The sequence below is a fragment of the Meriones unguiculatus genome, chromosome X, assembly GCF_030254825.1.
Source record: "Meriones unguiculatus strain TT.TT164.6M chromosome X, Bangor_MerUng_6.1, whole genome shotgun sequence".
Lineage (NCBI taxonomy): Eukaryota > Metazoa > Chordata > Mammalia > Rodentia > Muridae > Meriones > Meriones unguiculatus.
The window spans coordinates 59,118,422-59,139,587 of NC_083369.1; the positions used below are offsets into that span (position 1 = coordinate 59,118,422).

Here is a 21,166-nt window from a genome sequence, read left to right on the forward strand (position 1 = left end):
CCTGAGCCAAGCTCATGAATGCGTAAATGAGAACCCTGAGTACCCTGCCAGGGGAATTTTCTCCAGTGGCAACAACAGTCACTGCAAAAGCAAGGACTTCCCTGGTACAGCAGAGAAAAACAATAATTAAGGTCTGAGTGAGCAGCAAAAGTCTGTGTATTAAAATAATGAAGATTTCAAGAAATTGAAGGTGTATTTAGAGAGACATTATCCACAGGTCCAGACTGAAAGAAGATTAAGGCAACAAAAGGAGTGCCTTCTTGTTAAACAGTAGGTATCTTTATTTAATGGGGAAAATGCTAGATAAAAGAAAGTGTTAAGATTTAAGGAGATTGGTTAAAGTATTCTTCCTTTAAGAGCTGCTGTGGCTACTAGGACATTTAGATAACAAATTAAGGAAGACTTTTGGAGAGCACGTTCTTTTCATTATCAGCATATTCTCCTTCCTTTCTGCAAGTATAAGGTCCACTCTCAACCCAAGCTGACTCAGAGAGAGCTTATGCTAAGTATTCTATTAGGCTTGACATCATCAGTTCCAACACCAGGAATTCTACATTTGAAATTGTCATATGATCTAGGTGGAAGAAGAAGAAGAAGTGAATGAGATATTGCCTGAAGAAACCACATAATTTATTAATTTCTGAAACATTTACTTTTTGTTTTGTTTTCCTGAGTTCACAATTAGTCACAATTGTCTTACACTTTTTGTCTTACACAATTGTCTTACACTTTCATAGTATGTGTAAACCACAACTGTACGATTCTTTTGGATTATTTTACTATATCTAAGTCAACAGATACTTTCTACATAATCACTTTATATCAATTGCACTTTCATGGGACTGTATGAGGAATACTCTTTAAAGTGTTTCTCCTACATTATCTCAGGTAATCCTCACAAAACCTCACTGAGTTATAAATTGCTATAATCAATAACTATTTCACTGATTAAAAAAGTTACTTGACATCATAGAGCTGGAATTTGAAAGGCAGATAGACAGGCAGGAAGTCCAGCTAGAGTCTACACCCTGTTTGCTACCATTAGGCACTTAACTAACAGAAGAGCTGTAACTAACACAAAAGCCTGAGGCATGTTTGTGAAACAGAAATGTTCTAACTCCTTTAACTGGAATGTAAAGTAACAAAGGAATGTCTCAAGCAGATGGCTGTCCATTCAAGGCTATCCAGCTTCAAATGCCAGTTATGGGGGGTGGGCGGGGAAAGGAAGCAAAGTTCATTGCCCAAAGCATTCCACTGTGTTGATCCACACAGTAATATTCCAATTCAAATTATAAGCCAACAAGCGCTGAGAATATATTGTTTCATGAGGATGCTAAAAAGTTAGTCAGAACCTTTTTAAAAACAGTATTTTTATTAACTCTCTGAGAGTTTCATACAATGTGTCTTGAACACATTCTTTGAGTCCAATTTGTGTTGCCCAAGGATTCTTGGAAGTGGAGCCTTTCTTGAAGTATGGTTGGCCCACCAGGGATCACGTCACTAAAGTTAAAAAAAAAAGTCTCTCTCCAGTGACTATCAAATGCTAAAAGCCCCTCAGCTAGTGGTAAAGTTTCTTATCTATCTTCTCCTCTCTATGATGGGATTTTGTCTGACCAGAGCTTGTATATGCTATCAAAATCGCTGTGCAACTGTTTGTTCTATGGTGTCTAGAAAACCTGTTTAAATGGTCACCATCAATCTTTGGAGCCCTTCTTCCATGAAGATCTCTGAGCCATAGAAGGGAAAGGTGTGATGTGTTTAAATTAGTGTGAAGTGGACTAATTTCACCAGATGCTGAAGAGCTGAGTCATTCTGCTATTGGGCAGGGACCATTAAACAGGGAGAGGAAGGGTGGCTAGTGCCTCAAGGCAGCACTCATAGTAAGGGATAATTAGCCAGAACTTTACACAGTGTCACCGTGGAATTTTGAAAACCATGCTTCCCTTTGGAAATTCTTTAGAATTCTTATATAAAGGCATGGAGTACTCAAGGAAGTAAATGGAAACACGGGTAACTTCAGCAAACAAAACAAAACAAACAAACAAACAAACAAAAAACTGGAACCAAAGAAAGGCTAGAATAAAAAGAGAACAAGAAAAGGAAAAGGAGGAAGTGAATGTATTAATTACAAATGCTTGTGTAGTTGAATTTTTACCTCCGAGAGTGATGTCGTTATTGAAAACAATAATAAAGTAATATTTGGATAATCAGTATTTTTAAAGGGAATTTCTCCTCAAAATACAATACTAATTAATAACAAGCAAATGCTCTTGCATTGGAATAGAGGAGGGTAAAGGAAGCATGCATGACAAGTTAATATTCCCAGGTTTACTATGCTCCTTCTTGTCTGAAGTTAGAGTAACTGCCTTTTCTGCACTATAGGCAAACTTTCCCTGAGTAGTCTAGGAGAAGGCACTCATTGAACACCTGAACCCTATGGCTTCCCAAAGGAACAACCAGTTTTCTCTTTCTCTATGGTGCTCTTGAAGGGCATGAAATTATGCACATAATGTCCTCAACAGGAAGTGCTCCAGTAAATGAAAATATGCTAAGTTTAGGAGTAGCTGTAAAATCACAAGGAAATACAGATTTCAAAGACATAACAAAAACTGAAGAAGAAATTTCCGTGATAGAGACACAAACAAAAAAGTCATTAAAAATGAAAATAGGACAACTCACACTAATTTATATAGGAAATTACCAAATTGATTCTACCAATCTTCAAAGAATAATTGCTACTAATTCTAGAACACAATAGAAGAGAAAATACCGATTTTTATGAGGTTAGCTTTTTATCCTCATATGAAAATATTATAAAAACAACACCAAAAAAGAGATGGGGCTGAAGATTAGCATTTTCCTTGAATATAAACACAAAAAGGATACCAAATAAACAATATAAAAACCATGCACCCAGATTAAGTGTGGTTTACTTATGTTATTTTTAAAAATCATCATATCTAGTCTAAAAGAGGCAACTCTAATGACTTTTCACACACACACACACACACACATGCACTCACATTTGATAGCATTAGCTACAAGTGATAGGAAATAAAGGACAGAGACTGAAAACGAGAGTATGCAGAGGAAGCTTGGTTAGTCAAGAATTTGCTTTACAAGGATAAGTAGCTGAGTTCAGTCCCCAGAATCATTATTTGAAAGAAAAAAAAATTCCAGGCACGGTGATACAAGTTGGTTTGTCAATTTGACCTGGTCCAGGCCACTGAGAAATCCTGTCTCATAAAAATATTTTGGATACAATAGGGCATTCTATCCTGGCAGCAATTGCAGCAACATTTATAAGACCTGTTGCAGGTCCATGCCAGACCCAGTCCCAGCAAGGAGAGTGCAGTTAGCACATAACCCCCGCCCCCAGCCTTAGCAGGGGAGCAATTGGTATTTGTTTGCTTCTGGGAGAGGGAGGGTCAGCTTTCAGAGTGAAACTCCTAAGTAAATTCACTAAAGCTCACACACTCAAGATTATTTTGGACTGAACAACTTGACTTTGAAGGGTTTGTTTTTAATAGACACAAAGTTGGGTGGGCTGGAAGGAAGCAGTGGATCTGGGAAGAGATGGGCTGGATATGATTAAAATACATTAAACAAAACTTTGAACTCTCAAGAGAACTAACTTTTCAAAATTAGAGTGCATCTGAGGAAAGATACCCTAGGTTGTCCTCTGACCTACACACACACACACACACACACACACACACACACACACACACAGACTCACACATATGTTTATTCTATCATTTTTTTTTATTTTTTATATTAATTAGTTTATTCGAATTGTATCTCAGCTGTAGCTCCCTCCCTCATTCCTTCCCAATCCCACCCTCCCTCTTTCTTCTCCTCCCAAGCCCCTCTCCAAGTCCTCCTCCCCTTCCATCTGTCTCTAGCTTATCAGGTCTCATCAGGACTGGCTGCATTGTCCTCCTCTGTGGCCTGGCAAGGCTGTTCCCCCTTCAGGGGGAGGTGGTCAAAGAGTCATCCACAGACTTCATACCAGAGATGGTCTCTGTTCCCATTACTAGGGAACTCACTTGGATACTGAGCTACCATGGGCTACATCTGAGCAAGGGTTCTAGGTAATATTCATGAATGGTCCTTGGTTGGAGAATCAGTCTCAGAAAAGACCCCTGTGCCCAGATTTTTTGGTTCTGTTGCTCTCCTTGTGGAGCTCCTGTCTTCTCCAGGTCTTACTAACTCCCTCTTCTTTCATAAGATTCCTTGCACAACCCAGATATCCCTCAACGGAGGAATGGATAAAGAAATTGTGGTACATTTACACAATGGGATACTACTCATCAATTAAAAACAAGGAAATCATGAAATTTTCAGGGAAATGTTGGGATATGGAAAAAATCATTCTGAGTATGCTATCCCAGAAGCAGAAAGACACACATGGTATATAATCATTTATAAATGGATATTAGACATACAATGAAGAATAAACATACTAAAATCTGTATACCTAAAGAAGCTAATCAAGAAGGAGGCCCCTAGGTAAGATGATCAATCTTCACTCAAAAAGACAAACAGGATGGACATTGGAAGAAGGAGAAAACAGGAAAAAGGACAGTAGCCTACTACAGCCTCTGAAAGACTCTACCCAGTAGAGTATAAAAGCAGATGCTGAGAGTCATAACCAATCTTTGGGCAGAGTGCAGGGAATCTTATTCTTTCATTCTTAAAACCATGTTATTTGGTTTTATCCTTGGCCTCTGGGCAATCTAATCTCTAGCTCTTTGTCACCCAAGCAGTGTTGGGTATAAGTTCCATCCCTTGGAGTAGGTCTTAAGTCAAATAAAGTTTTGGTTGGTTACTTTCACCAGGTTTTGTGCCACCATGGCCCTAACATACCTTGCAGGCCAGACAGCAATGTAGATAACCAGTTTGTGGCTGACTTGGTGTTTATGTTTCTCTTTAGGTAGCATGCAGAGCACCTTCCTGTACCAAACATGGGTAGCATGTAGGGGTGAAGGCTCTATGTAGGCAGCAATGTGACATCCTCTTGTTAAATGAGTTGTGTAGGTATTGTCTTCACCAATGAGGCCTTGCTTTCAGTTTGCAGAAAATAACCTATAGTCTTGTCAACAGCATGGGATGTTTGGGGATTCCCATTGGGGCCCATTGGCCAACAACTGAATTAGATGTAATCCAGGCCTCGTGCTAGAAGCTTATTTTAGTGATGGCCAGTAGGGACTCTGTCTCCCTTATTATTTGGCTATCTCATTTAAGGTAGCTTCATATATGTATATATTTTAGGAAGTTTCTACTGTATTAGGTTTCCATACTACCTCTCAACTGCTCCTTAATTTTAGGTGTCTCTCCATTTATTCCCTCCACAACACCCTCTCTCCTACTCTACCCTCTGGACTTGATCTTCCTATTCTATTGCCCATATATATCCATAGCTAGCTATTCTATTTCTGTTTCCTAACAAGCTCTATCTGTTCCCTCTAGTTCCGTACTCTGTAACTACCCACTATGGTTCTTGGTTATCATTGACTTCACAGCTAACATTCACGTATAAGTGGATATCATATTTATCTTTTGGGATCTGGGTTACCTCCCTCAGGATGATATTTTCTTAGTTCCATCTACTTGCCTGAAAATTTCATGATGTCATTGTTTTAAACAGCTGAGTAATACCTCATTGTATAAATGCACTGCATTTTCTTTGTTGATTCTTCTGTTAAGAGACACCTAGGTTGTTTCCAGTTTCTGGCTATTATTAATTGAGCAGTAATGAACATGGTTGAGCAAGAGTCTTTGTGATAGGATGAAACATCCTTTGAGTATATGCCCCAAGAGTGGTGTAGTAGATCTTGATGTCAATTAACTCCTATCTTCCTAAGGAACCACTGTATTGATTCCCATAGTATCTAAATGGAATTGAACTCCCAATAACAATATATGAGTGTTCCTTTTACTTCACATCCTTGTCAGCATGAGCTGTCACTTGTTTCATTGATCTTAGCCATTCTGACAGATGTATGATGAAATCTCAAAGTAGTTTCGATTTGCATTTCCTTGATGGTTACAGGTGATGAACATTTCTTTAAGTGTTTCTCAGCCATTTGAGTTTCCACTATTGAGAATGTTCTTTTTAGATCTATATCCCATTTTTAAAAGTTGTGTTATATGCTGTCTTGATATCTAGAGGGTTTTGTTGTTGTTGTTGTTGTTGTTGTTCTTTATGTTTTAGATATTAACCCTCTATCAGATGTGGAGTTGGCAAAAATCTTTTCCAATTCTTTAGTCAACTTCTTTGTCCAAGTGACAGTGTTCTTTGCCTAACAGAAGCTTTTCAATTTCAGGAGGTCACATTTATAATTGTTGATCTTAGGGCCTGTGTTAATGGTTTTCTGTTTAGGAAGTCAATGAAGTTAAGATTCTTTCCTATTTTCTTTTCTATTAAATTCAGTGTCTTTGGTTTTATGTTGAGGTCATTGATCCACTTGGAGTTGAGTTCTCTGCAGGGTGATAAGTATGGGACTATTTGGATTCTTTTACATGCGACCATCTGATTTGAACAGCATCATTTCTTGAAGATGCTTTTTTTTTTCCAGTTTGTATTTCTTGCTTCCTTATAAAAAAAAAAATCAGGTGACCACATGTGTGTGGATTTATGTTTGGGACTTCAATTCAATCCAACTAATTAATATTTCTGTAATTCAAAAATTATATTTTATTCTTTAACAAGTGTGCAAATATGATAAGAAATTAATTCAAAGAGTATGTTGCTGTGGAAGTAGATCACCAGTACACCACTTGCTTAATATGTATGAGTCCTTAGGTTCAATATTGAGGATCACAAAAGCTAAAAGAACATGTTAAGAAAGAAAGAGAAAAAATACATGATGATGCAAAATTTCTCTTATTTTAAATAGTATTTTTAACCCAGGTGATATGAAGATGGAAGAGGGAATTATGAAAGGGGATGTTCAAGTGCAGAGGGGAATGAGAGAGTAGGGTGGAGAAGAGGTTGGGGAGAGATACCTAACATTTTATTTGAAAAATTCACATAGAAACCTATTTCTTGATAAGCTTCATATATAATTATATTTCATTTATATTTAAAAATATGATTTATACATATTTTGTATCATATATATTTAATTGGTATAATCCTACAGAGGGGATTATGATTATGCCAGAAGCCTTAGGGTGATAAACAAAGTAACCAGTACCAGGTGTGGGATACCTTCCCTCAAGGAGCTGTTCAGAGGTGCCCTGGATACCTCAAAAACAATACATGCAATTATTACTATTATCATTGGTTGCCCACCAGAACTTGATGATAAGATCCTATTGATGAAGATACCACACATTTTCGTCACAGTAAATGGAGAAATCAAGTTGGTACTGACAAGGAAGTTTCCATTGGCTGGTTTTCATATACTAAAAGGTGCTATACAGGTTACTTGGGGCTAGGATGGAGGTTGGCAAGTGGATGTGGGGATGTTTCATCAAAGTCCTGCTCACCTGTGTACTGCAAGTAATAACTAGTATAATAAGATATGGCTGTCCATGAAGTACCAGTGTTGTGGGGAAGTTATTAACTGCTTTTTTGTTGGATTTAAGACCTGCTCCACCTGAGTAAGTGCATGCCTGGCACTGTAAATCTTGTCAAGAACCTATTATAGGCCCACAATAGAATCTATTACTAATATTCTGCTAAATGGACATAGTGTCCAACTTTCCCCTGACTTTATATTCCTCTACCTGTGGAATAGTACAGCTCTCAGACTTCACCAAATCTGTAACAGGGCCATTTTACTCGGGAACTAATAACACTTACAGGATCTGCAAACTTTCAAGCCAATCGACAGTCTACCATGAAGTGAGAAGGGCTTCATGAGTCCCCATTCCCAACTGAAGAGCTATGAATAGTTGATGGCTTGTGATCATGAGTCAGTTTTCTTTAAGGGAGTGATACAATGCTTTCTTTAAGGTCACTTTCTAGTAGGTGGCTCCACAACCAGTAGTATATATATATGGGCAGCACTAATCAGAGTTGATGGATTTATTATATTTAGAAGAAAAAAAAGCACAGAGTTAGGAGGTTTGAGAGATGAAAACTAATCTGGAAGGTGTTAGAGAGAAGGACTGGATCAATTAAAAGGATCAAAATACATTGTATAAAATTCTAAAAGAATTAATTTTTAAAACACAAAGTACAAATAAATGTTACAACTGTTGAAATTTAAAAATTAATTTTTTCTATTCTTTGAAATTTACAAATACTTACAGTAAATCTTGGTCATATACAACCTCCAGTTTTTCCTTCAATTCTCTGTGGGACCACCCAACACATCTCATTCCCAATTTTATGTCTTCTTCTGTTACTTGTATTTCTTCAACTCAATGAGTCAAATTAGTGCTGCCCATGCGCTCATGGGCATGTGGTCATCCACTTGGGAATGGGCAATGACCAGTGTCTACATCACCCCTACACACAGTGACTCTCCCTCTCCTGGCAACCATCAATCTTGAGGTGCTAATATCACCTCAAGTAGAGTCTGAGCCTCATGAGTTTTGCCATGCATGCTAGAATTTTAGTTGGCTTGAGATTATACATGTTGTCATAGCTGCTGTGACTTCATGTATGTAACAGCCATGTCATGTCCAGAAAACATCATTTCACAACATTTCTCTCCATCCTCCAACACTTACATTCTTTTTGCCTCCTCTTCTGTGATGTTATCTGAGCCTTATCAGAGGCTGATGTAAGTGTTCATTCACAGCTGAGAGCTCTCAATCACTTATTCTCAGCCCCTTGAAGAGTTAGTTTCTGCATTAACCACTATCCAAGGCAATAAGAAGTCTCTTTGACCAAGACTGGGAGCATCATAAACCTACAGATATAAAAATAAATATTTAGGACACAATTGGACAACATGACTAGAAAAACATCATTAGATTCCCCTTCAGGCCCATAATATCCCTAACAATGAGTTTTGGCCATGTTTATAGTACCAGTTATGAGTTTCCTTCTCTATGGAGTAAGGCTCAAATTCAATCAAGAGGGTGGTTGATTATCCTCATTTAGTCTGGCCACTTTTGCATCACTGGCATGTCTTGCTTGGTAGGTCAGTATTATTGCATTCAAGGTTCAGTACTAGGTGATACTGCTGTTTTTTTTTTTTTTTTTTTTTTTTTTTTTTTTTTTTTTTTTTTACCCCAGCCCTACATAGCACCTTCCAGCACTCTGAAAGCCAGCCAGCAAGGAATGAGTTTTCTGGTCAGTTTAAGAGTGATTTCTCAATGTCCTACAACCAAAGTACGAGGTGTATTCAGCAAAAGGGTCTCACCACTTAACTATGGTGGGCAACGAAGAGCAATAACAATAGCTTGTATAGTTTGGAGTGCTTATAAGACCTCCCTGAACATAACTCATAGGGAAATAACCTGTTTCTGCACTGAGATTTTCATTTAATAACTCATTATCTTCTTGAAGGAGCATTATTTGTCCACATGCAGTAATTCTATTCAAACTCTTTTTTGTTGTTGTTGTTTAAAACTATATTTTTAATTAGCTTAAAATTAGTCTGTGGATTCCTGTGTGGATGCTGAGACTGTAAGGTGCCTGGCTGACGACTTTTTGTGGACTGCAGGAGGGTGACACTGGGGTGTCTGTCTATCTGCTGCTATTATGATACCAGTGTCACTGGTAATGGTGTTGGTGGGTGGTTGGAGTGCTGTCTACCTGGCCAAATGTGTTTAAAAGGTTCAAAACAAATGTTCAGCTTTTTTTTCTCTCCTTGGAAAAACACTGATTCAGACTTTGGCACAAATGATGGCTGACTCTCCCTTTTCTTATTCTTCCTCTTCTTCGTCTTCCTCTTCCTTCTCTCTTCACAATGCGCAAGTGTTGCAAGATGTGTTTCCTGGTATAAATTTACCTGTCAATCAGCTGACTTATTTCTTCACAGCAATCCTCATTTAGTGGTGTTGTACATGAAATTGGACTTGGTATAGCAGCTATTAGGGAACAAGTTCAATTTAATGGCTTTGGAATTTTTCTCTTTATTATTTATCCTGGAGCATTTGTTGATCTGTTCACCACCCATTTGCAACTTATATCACCAGTCAAGCAGCTAAGAATATTTTGCACAGCTATTGCCCACATGCTTGCTACCCGGTACTCCTATATGGGTCTCCTCCATGGCCTCAGAGCAAGGTATGGGCATCGCCACAGAAAACACAGATATTCCCACCGATTTTGTGGAGCTGCAGTCACTCAGTTTAGAGACAACTTCTATGGAAAGCTGCACAAGCCAAACCATCGAAATGGATAAAGATGTAAGTGCCAGTTGGGCACTCTCCTCTTTTACTTTTTTTAAAGAAGCTTTTTAATTTTTATTTTTATTTATATTTTTAATATATTTTTTATTTATACAGTGTTCTGCCTGCATGGGTGACAGCAGGCCAGAAGAGGGCACCAGATCTCATTATGATCATGAGGCACCCTGTGGTTCCTGGGAATTGAACTCAAGGCCTGTGTCAGAGCAAACGGTGCTCTTTAACCTCTGAGCCATCTCTCCAGACCACCACTCTCCTCTTGTCACTCTGCAGCCACTTCTGTGTGGCAATCTGAGTAATAGGGAACATGATCAGGAAGTGATCATGCTGCAGACAAGAAGGGAGGTGGTGGGCTACCAGGACTCAGACAACTTACTAATCAGTTTTGATTTTGAAAGCCAGATGATTTTGCCGGTTATTCAAGATGACTATCTCCAGCTGACCAATTCTTCTTTTCCTAGCTTCATGGCGGCAGAGAATGGTCAAGGTGAGCTCAGCCCCTGTGAAGGGAATGTTTGTGGTTTGATGACCATTGTTGAAGACAGTAGAGAAGGCATGAACCTTGATGTGGGTGAGCAACAGTGGGTGCACAGGTGGATACAAAGCGAAGCTTTTGAGGGAAAATTCTCTTTCCCCATGTGGGAGGCTAATGATAATAAAGATTCAGTGGCCGAAGGGCAGACTGCTGACTCACCTCTAGATTATTCCGAGTATATGATGGGAAAGAAATTTACTCCTGAAGGAATACCTGGCATTGACCTGTCTGATCCCAGACAACTGGCAGAATTTACTAGCATGAAACAAAAAAGTTCAAAGGAGAGTTTCCAAGACCTGTAGTTTGCTCTCATAAAGGTTGTGGGAAGATTTTCCGGGATAACACTGCTACAAGAAATCACTTGCACATCTGTGGGCCTAGAGTGCACGTTTGTGCATAAAGTTGCAAAGCTTTTGCTAAGAGTTCAAAGTTGAAATGTCATCAGCTGGTTCACACTGGAGAGAAGCCCAGCCAATCTACCTTTGAAGGCTGTGGGAAATGCTTTTCCCTTGATTTCAATTTGTGCACACACAATTTGTGAATCCATACTGGAGACAGCCCTTCCTGTGCCCATTTGATGGTTGTAGCAAGGAGTGCACTCAGTCCACAAACCTGAAAGAGCATATAGTAACACATTTTAAGAATAAGAATGACCAGTAATAAGAAGTGAGATGATCCTTCAGAAGCCTGGGAAGTACTTTATAGTAATGTGCCTGGGAATAAATATACCTCACATTTGAATAGTTTCTAGGAAACTGATTGCAAACGAACTATACATATCTGAGGTTTATGTTTTGATAGAGTAAAAGTTAAAAGTTTTATATTGATAAGATGTCTTATTTTGTGATGCAGTGATGTTTTTGTGAAATTTGGTTTCAACCAGAGAGAGTAATTCAATAAATTCACATTGTTGCTAAGATGTACTATGTTTAGTGCTGATATTTTCTGAAGCTTGGTTTCAACAGGATACTAATTCATGAAACTCATATTCTTGCAAAGATGCCCTGTCTTAATTTGCAATGGTGTTTTTGTGAAATTTGGTTTTGACGGGAGAGTAATTCATACATTCATGTCAAATTACGTTTCTTTATATAACTGTTAAATATAAGATTTTCATATTTTAGTAAATACAAAGTTTGCTTATTACTTAGGTTTTTAAATTGTGTGTTCCAAATGCTCAAGTTCATACTTTTAAGAATATGTTTAGTAATTGTATATATGATTTCTGTTGAGTAGACTAAAAATAGTCTTCAAAAGCATCGACAGTTTTGTACATATATATTATCTTGATAAAGCAACTTTATAGGTTTGTTTGCTGTCCTAATTTTGGCAACATTCCTTGATACCAACACATTTTGCATAAGTTTCTCTTAACTGTATTATACGGTATAGAACATTAGGTAATGTAATCATAATAGCCAATTTAAACATCTTTTAGTCACTTTATCCCCTCCATGCATAGCACCTAAAGTGCTGTTGTTGAGTGTAGTTTCTTTCTCTGATCAATTAAGAGTAGTACTTGATTACATAATACAAATTGATTGCATGTTTGGTGTATACTTTTGTGTTATAGAAAAAGCAAAAATAAAATAAGTGTTTGAAGAATGAAAAATAGTCTGTTTTCATAAAATGTCTTCATACATCCTTAGTTTTGGTTAACCCATTACCTACACCTTTCTTCTCCCACATCCTCCTTCCCCCAATGCTTAAATCTTTATAAGTGTATCATCAAGCTATTTATGAAATGTTAAGAAAACTGAAACTTTTGACCTACCATGGAACATTTTAATGTTTGAGAAGATATATACCTAATCATATAATCTGGATTTGGGCCCAAGCCCTTTTTGTTATAATTAGCCTATACAAATCTCTTCCAGTTCTATTTTTTTCTTTGGTAAAACTAGCATAATAGCTGTGCCTACCTCATGGACTTGTATTAAACATTAAATTATACAACTGGAGCTCATAATATAATCCTTTTCAGATATTAAAGGAACATTACATTAAAGGTTTTCAAAAATAAAACAAACTTCTAGGTAATGTCAAAAATATAGAGCCAAAAATGAGGAAATTTACCATATCTTTATATTTTATATGTTAAATTGTATAAAGATCCATGGTTTGGGGATCACAGCCAAAAGTAGGTATTAAATACAAAAAGCTGATGGTGAGGGTACACAGTCTTGGTAGGGGTACACAGTCTTTTTGTCTTCTTCAGAAAGTTTCAGATAGTCACCGAACTTCAAAATTCTTCATTTTAGAGAAGCTTCCTATCTAGTAGTTGCTGAAGTTGTTTCTAAATTTGGAAGGTCAGGAAAGGCTCTAATGTGATGAGGAGCAAAAAAGAGACAATTAACTTCAACATGAAAAGATATTTGGCCAATTATCCATTGTGATGGATGGATTTTACATGCCTAGGAAGACTTCTCCTGGTTCCACTAATAGAAGAGAGTTCATCATTTTGATGTGATGGAAAGAACGGCTCCCCGTGGACACAAATTTTCCAGGTTGTCCTCTTCTTTATCACCCTAAGTTTACAGTGATGTGTGATTTGTGGTGAGAGTTTAAAGAAAGTATGATGACCAGAGGTTCAATATTTCTTGACTAGGTAACAAGATATCTTCAATATTATGTGTTTATGGTATTCCTTCCAAGAGCATTATTGCCATAACATTCAGAACTACCCCACAGGGTGTTGGCTACCACTTCAGCTCTAGGCAGAGAAACCACTGCTAGTTTTCATAGAACTCTTATCCGTTGGGTGATTTATCTGATATTTCCTGTTTCCTATTTTAAAAACAAACAAACTGTGATTTATTTCTTCTAACTTGGAAAGAGGAATAACAAATGTTTCAGGAGAATTCATCAAAAGCACCTAACCACCACTTTGCTAATTCCCTTCGTAGTTTCACTTCAAATTCTGGTTTGTGCAGATAACTCTGAGGACACTTTAAGAAAGCATTCACCCAAGGACATTGTTTTCATTCTCCTTTCTCATTTCCCATGGGAAAGAGGGCTGCCAGAAGACATTCACATTGTCTTTCAAACAGGCAGATTATCCTTCTTTGCTAAGACTAGATAAATTTCTTTAAAATATTATCTGTAAACTGCTTCCCTCTGTGAGTAAGCATCCCCTTGTATGTAACTACTGAGCTGAGTTACAGTTCTCAGCCCCTCACAGCCCTTTTCCAAAGAAGAATCTTACTTTCTCTCTGCTCATATAAACTGCTCAACCAACTTCTGAACCATGGTTATCAGGTGCCAGAAAGTCCCCTGGGCATATAAAGACCTTGGGATCACAGTTTAACTTGAACCCTTAACCCCTTTCATTTCCAGTATTAATGTGAAGATGCAGGCTGAGCCCCACATTGGTGGGGAAGAGAATAAGAACTGTGCTTTCTTAAGAGTCTGGAAGCTGCTAAAGCTTTACCCTGCAGATGATTGTGAACTGCATGTGTGTATTCACTGAGGGAGATAACAATAGTCTGCAGAGAACAACAACAACAAAGAACCTGCCTTGCTTCTCTGTTTCCCGTGGGTCCTTGTCGTTTCTGTGGAGGAATGAGTGCTATCATGAAGCTAGAGAAAGGGACAAAACTGTTATATTTATGTTCAACTAAAGTATCTACTCACCTCATTTCTTTGAGTTTTCCATCTGCTTTACCTCTCTTCTCCATTTAATATGAGCAATGTAATTTTTTTTTCTTTGAGCTCCAAAATGACAAAACCACATGCCTCAGTTGGTTAAATGTAGCACAAAAGGGGACCCAACCAAATTCAATTCCCAGAGGCCATGTAAAAACCTGGTACTGTGGTATGTGCTTGTAATCTCAGCACTGGAAACTTCTCAGAAAGGAAGGTCCTGGAGCTTGCTGGGCATCTAGCCTAGCCTAACATGGAAGGCCTAGGTCCCAGACTGAGGATATCTCCTGAAGAATGACACCAAATGTTGACCTTTGGCCTCCACATACATATGCATGCACCTGTACATATATGGATACACACATATCCATAAACACACACACCAAAAAACAAACAAACAAACAAATAAACAAACAGAACACAAAAAGACAAAGAAGAAATTTGGCTGGGCATGGTGTCACAGGTTTTTAACCCCAGCAGGGATTCAAGGCTAGTCTGTTCTGCATAATGAGTTTTAGGACCAGTAAAGGATCTATAGCAAGAAACTGTCTAAAATAAAATTCAAATATCACATAGTTAAACCTAAAAACATACATACTAACATTATATGGGCTGAACAGGCAGTATTTATATATTTAGGAATATATGTATACATTGTAACAACAAAGAAAAAGAGGTCAGGAGGGGTTAGAAGGAGAAAAATGAAAGGGGAAAAGATATAATTATATTATAACAGCAACAAATTAAAAATAAAATAAAATTTAATGCATTTTGATTAAAAATAATGTTTTTAAGTGAGTTTTTTATTAATTACACTTTATTCACTTTGTATCCCCCCATAAGCTTCTCCCTCCTCCCCTCCTGGTCCCACCCTCCTTCCCCCTTCTTCAGGAATGCACCTCCTCAAGTCCACTGATAAGGGAGGTCCTCCTCTCCTTCCTTCTGATCTTAGTCTATCAGATCACATCAGGAGTGGCTGCATTGTCATCTTTTGTGGCCTGGTAAAGCTGCTCCCCCTTCAGGGGAAGGTGGTCAGAGAGCAGGCCAATCAGATGATGTCAGAAGCAGTCCTTCTTCCCATTACTATGTAACCCACTTGGACACTAAACTGCCATTGGCTACATCTATGCAGGGGTTCTAGGTTATCTCCATGCCTGGTACTTGGATGGAGTATGAGTCTCTGGTAAGACCCCTGTGTTCAAATTTTCTGGTTCTGTTGCGCTCCTTGTGGAAATCAATCTGGCGCTTTCTCAGACAACTAAGAATAGCGCTTCCTCAAGATCCAGCCATACCACTCCTAAGCGTATATCCAAAAGAAGCTCAAGTACACAATAAGAACATTTGCTCAACCATGTTTGTAGCAGCTTTATTTGTAATAGTCAGAAGCTGGAAACAGCCCAGATGCCCCTCAACTGAAGAATGGATGCAGAAACTGTGGTACATCTACACAACGCAGTACTACTCTGCAATGAAAAATAAGGAAATCATGAAATTTGCAGGTAAATGGTGGGACCTGGAAAGGATCATCCTGAGTGAGCTGTTCCAGAAGCAGAAAGACACACACGGCATATACTCACTCATATAGACATATAACATAGGATAAACCTATTAAAATCTGTAAATCTAAAGAAACTAATTAAGAGAGAGAGGACCCTGACTAAAATGCTCAATCCCCATCCCAAAAGGCAAAGAGGATGGACATCAGAAGAAGAAGAAGAAAACAGGGAACAAGTTAGAAACCTTCCACAGAGGGCCTCTGAAAGGCTCTGCCCTGCAAACTATCAAAGCAGACGTTGAGACTTATGGCCAACTGTTAGGCAGAGTGCATGGAATCTTATGTAAGAAGTGGGAAATAGTAAGATTTGGAAAAAAAATCTGTTTAAAATATTAATTCTTATGTCAAACAACATGGTAAATGTGAAGATTATTTATAATAGCAGGATTAAAAACATAAACAACTGAATACAGCCTACAGACTAACAAGGGTAGACTGGAGTGTTCCAGATAATAGTCTACTATTGACAGTAATAGTTTCTTAATTTCTAATTGATAAATAAAGGTTATATCTATTTGGGGAGGTATAAGGTGGCTATTTGATATATGCATACATTATAGAAAAATATAATCAAGTTAATTAGAGTACCCATAATTTTCAGAACTTATCAGTTTTTGTATTGACAATGATAAAACTATATTTTAAGCAATTTTGAAATACATCATACATTCTTATTAACTATATATGTATCATCATGCAGTACACTATATCATTACATTTTTTTCTGCTAAACTAACAGAAAATTTGTACCCTTTGTTCCATTATTTTTCTCCCCTTCACATTACAGAGCCTCTGATAACAATATTCCTTTGAGGTTGATTATTAACCCATATTTGAATAAGGAATACAGTATTTATCTTTCTGTGTATAGCCTATTTCACTTAGAATAATTTCTCCAATTCCATCCATATTTTCTCAAATCACAGAATTTCATTCTTTTTTTAATATAGAGTATTCTATTGCATAGATACATATTCATATATAAATTGTTCTTTACCTAATCGTCCATTACTGGACACATAGGGTGAATTCATTGTGAAAAGTAGTTCAATAAACATGAGCGTAGATATCATGTCTAACTTATTGATATCTTTTGGATATGCATGTAGAAGCCAATGGAATAATTTTTATCTTTTTTAGTTTCAAGAGGAATGCCATAGTATTTACACAGTATATGACACAATTCATATTGCCAGCAATATGACTTCAAGGGTTCATTCTCCTCCACATCCTCATCCACACTTATCACTGTGTTTATTTTTTATGGTAGCCAGTCTAATAGGCATGAAAGTGATGTCACTATGGTATGGCTTTTATTTCCATGATGATGAGAGGTGGTGAGCATTTTTTTTGATGTATCTGTTCATTGTTTCTATCAGTTCCCTTCTGTTAGAGCTGACATTTGTTTTGCTAACTTCTTGTTTTACATTTATGTATTTACATGTGCAGGTGTATGTGTGCCAAAGTTCATGTGATGAAGTCATAAGACAACTTGTAGGAGTTGGTCCTCTTCTTCCACCATGTGGGTCCCAGGAATCAGATTCATGATTGGGCACAAGTGCCTTTACCTACTGTGTTATCTCACTGGCCCTGTAATTCCTTGATGGGTATTTATTCAGGCCTTGTATGTATTTTTTAATGGGACTGTTTGTTTTCTTGATTGTAAGTTGTTACTTGTTTGTTATCAGATGTATGGTGTAGAAATATTTTCTCCCAGTCAGTGATTTTTGTATTTACATTGTTTGCTGTTCCCTTACTGTACAGAAGTGATTTAGTTTATTGCAATCTTATTAATTTATACAGTAATATTTTCATGTATATTGTGGGCAAGCAGGATAGTAGGCATATTTGTTGAGAGCATGGACCTAAACATGACATAGCCTTCTATTTCATACAAAAATCCTCATACAATAAAAATTTCCATTTATGTCATTGACAAGGTATCTTACTGTTTAAAACACCAAGCAAAAATGCTGTGTTTTATATTATTTAATTTTGATAAAATATATGTATGCCAGAAGAATGCATTGAAATATCATTTCAAAATTTTGCCTTTTCTTCTCTCTGTTTTTCTTTTCTTTAAATCTCCACCATCAATTCCAAAAAGATAATCAGGTCCATTGTACTTTTTGTACTCCTAAGGAAGTTGTTTTTATAGGGCTGAAAATAGTTGTTGTCTGTCGACAACCACTCTTCCTGGCCTTTGTTCATTGAAATCCTGAGTTCCTAAGGAATATTGTACTTCAAAGGGTTAGGGCAGAGATGATTGAGAGACCGATGGAAGATTTCCCAAGATTGGGAAAAAAAAAAAAAAAAGCAGTCTGCAGAGCCTTTGAAATTTACAAGTAGTGCCCAAGATTCTTATCAAGAATTCAGAAAAGAACATCCCAATGATATAGTTAAAGTGATCTAAAGAGGCAAACTCCCAGCCTCTGCAATCTTGGGAATGATCCTGGCTCAGAAACAGCCCAGTTCTTGGCTTTGTGGAATGGCAAAGAACAGAGCTATAGAAATGGAGTGATACTTTTTCTAGGAGCCTTTCAATTCTGGTGAGACAAAAAAAGACCATGGAGGGGAGTAGAGTAGACCGTGATTAACAGTGATTGAAACAGTCTATGGTCAAGTGGGATAGAAGCTTGAAGTCAAACTTAATTTTATATATTGAACATCAGAGTGGCACACCTCTTATGCTTCCAAGTTTGTAAAGTAAGGTTCACAACAACATTATTTGTTTCTGTAAAAAGAAGAAATTCTCTAGGAAGCTATACTTCTGGATAATGGAATTACAAGTGCTTGTATTTTTTTCTAGTTTGCTACTTTTTATTTTCCAGCTGCCCTGTATTGGGTAGGTAATTAAGTATTTTTAAAATTGTATAAAACTCATATTCAAAAAATCATATTTATATTTTCTTTTGCAATTTATATTCATATAAAACATACAGTTTTATATATGGTATAGAGCAGGAAGTGGAGCAAAATAGTTTAGTTATCTCAACCTGACACAGCCTTGAGTTCCACACAGAACTCCACAACGTAACTGCTGCTCTAAGATTTTGTTTCCCAGAAACAGAAATGAAATAAGAATTCCTGTGTGAATGATTTATTGAGGAAAAACTCCCAGGAGAAACTAGAAAACATGTGGGAATAGCAGGACAGGGAAATTAAAAAAAAAAAAAAAAAAAAAAAAAAAAAAAAAAAAAAAAAAAAAAAAAACTATGCAAGCAATAAGACTTCAGAGACTATGGGAGCCTCCACCTCGTCACTCTGAAGGGAACTCTGAAGTGTAAATTATGCCTCAGAATTTGGCCAAGGGAGTTCTACTTTTATATCTTGAAATCAATTAGTCACTGCCTGTGGGGGCCACTTGAGAAACATAAATTCCCAGGATTTACAGCTTTCTATATAAGCAAGTGAAGCAACTCAAGTAATGCAAGTACACAAGGCTAACATATACCAGCCTTAGTAGCAAACTGCAGCCAGGCATGGTAGAGGAAGAATCAGGAGTAGAAGCTTAGCCTTAGCTATATGAAGGCTTGGCTATGTGAGATCCTGTCTTAAAATGACAATAGAAAGTAATGAGCAAAGGAGTTTGAAAAAATTGGAAGCACACAAGTGGTAGGGATAATGGGCTCAAATGATCTAGTATGTAACTATAATAACATGCTGATGCTACCCTGTTCTTATTACCTAGATTGGGTTTTAACCATCTCCCTCTTCAAATAGTCGAAAAAATAACATTTTGTCAGTAAAGTCTATTTTTCTCTTTCTTTTAAAATTTGCAATTACATTCATGACCTTCCAGTCCCTTTTAACATATTCTATTTAATGTCACAGTTCTTAACACCACGTAATATATTCTACTGTGTGCATATGTATAATATTTGTTGTTTATACACATCTCCCTCAGCTACAGGTAAGTTTGATGAGAGGTCACTGTTTTGTCTAATTTTTTTGTCTTATGAAATTTACCACCTACAACAATATCTATGACACACAAAGTACTCAACAAATTTTGCTGAGTGAATTAGTGGATGAATTCAGGAATTTTTTCAAAAGAAATAACATTGTAAAAAAATAAAAGTGCACAAAGAATAACTTCAAATTATCACTGAATGGGATTGCCTATTGCTAACTTCCTGCTCTCAGTATCAAAACAATTACTTTTTTGTAGAATAGGCAGCACATTTTTAAAATCCATAAAATAGTGGAATTGGTGTCTCTTTTGTTTTTGTTTTTATTAACATGTATTATTTATATATAATAATGTGTTTGATTATGACATTTGTATAATTGTTGTCTTGAATTGCTTTCTATTGCTGTGATAAAACACCATAACCAAAAGCACCTTGCAAAGAAAGTGTTTATTTCAACTGACAATGAAATAATTCATCGCTGAGTAAAGTCGTGGCAAAAGCCCAGGTAGGAATCTGAGGCAGTAACTAAGGCAGAGGCCATGGAAGAATGCTTCTTACTAGTTTACTCCCATGGCTTGTTCATTCTGTTTCTTATAGTACCCAGGACTATCAGCCTAGGGGTGGTACCACCCATAGTGAGTTGGGCTTGCCCACATCAATTGTTAATCAAGAAATATTTGATGACAGGCCAATCTGATTTGGGCAGTTTCTGGATTGTGATTCCCTCTTCCTAGATAGGTCTAAATTTGTGTCAAGTTGACAAAAACAAATCAGCACATGAGTACACAATGTATTTTGATCATATTTATTCTCTATTACCCTGTTTTTAATCTTCGTTCCACTCCTGATGATCCCTTTCCTCTTTTTAGTCTCCTTTTTACTTTCCTGTCTTTTTTTGTGTGTGCTTTTAGTAAATTAATGAGTTTAATTAGGTTACTTACATGAGCATGAGTGAGCATGCCAACTTACTAGTGGCAACACCACTGAAGAAAATATGCCTCCCTTAGAAACCATTAACTACTTATAGAACCTCAAGAAGAGGTGGCATCTTGTAAGCCCATCTTCTCTCCATAGAAAATATTGACTGGCCTGGCCCTGTTCAGGTTATCACAGCTGTTAAGAGTTCAAGAGTGTGACAGACATTTCTTGCCTGGAAGATAATGTGCCCCAACAGTCACCCATTCTTCTGTCTCTTAGATTCTT

At 37.1% G+C, this 21,166-nt stretch overlaps 1 pseudogene; it reads left to right on the forward strand.

The window, feature by feature from the left end:
* The first annotated feature begins 10,179 nt into the window (after positions 1-10,179).
* Positions 10,180-11,512, forward strand: LOC110563882 (transcription factor YY2-like; annotated as a pseudogene).
* Positions 11,513-21,166: the final 9,654 nt, after the last annotated feature.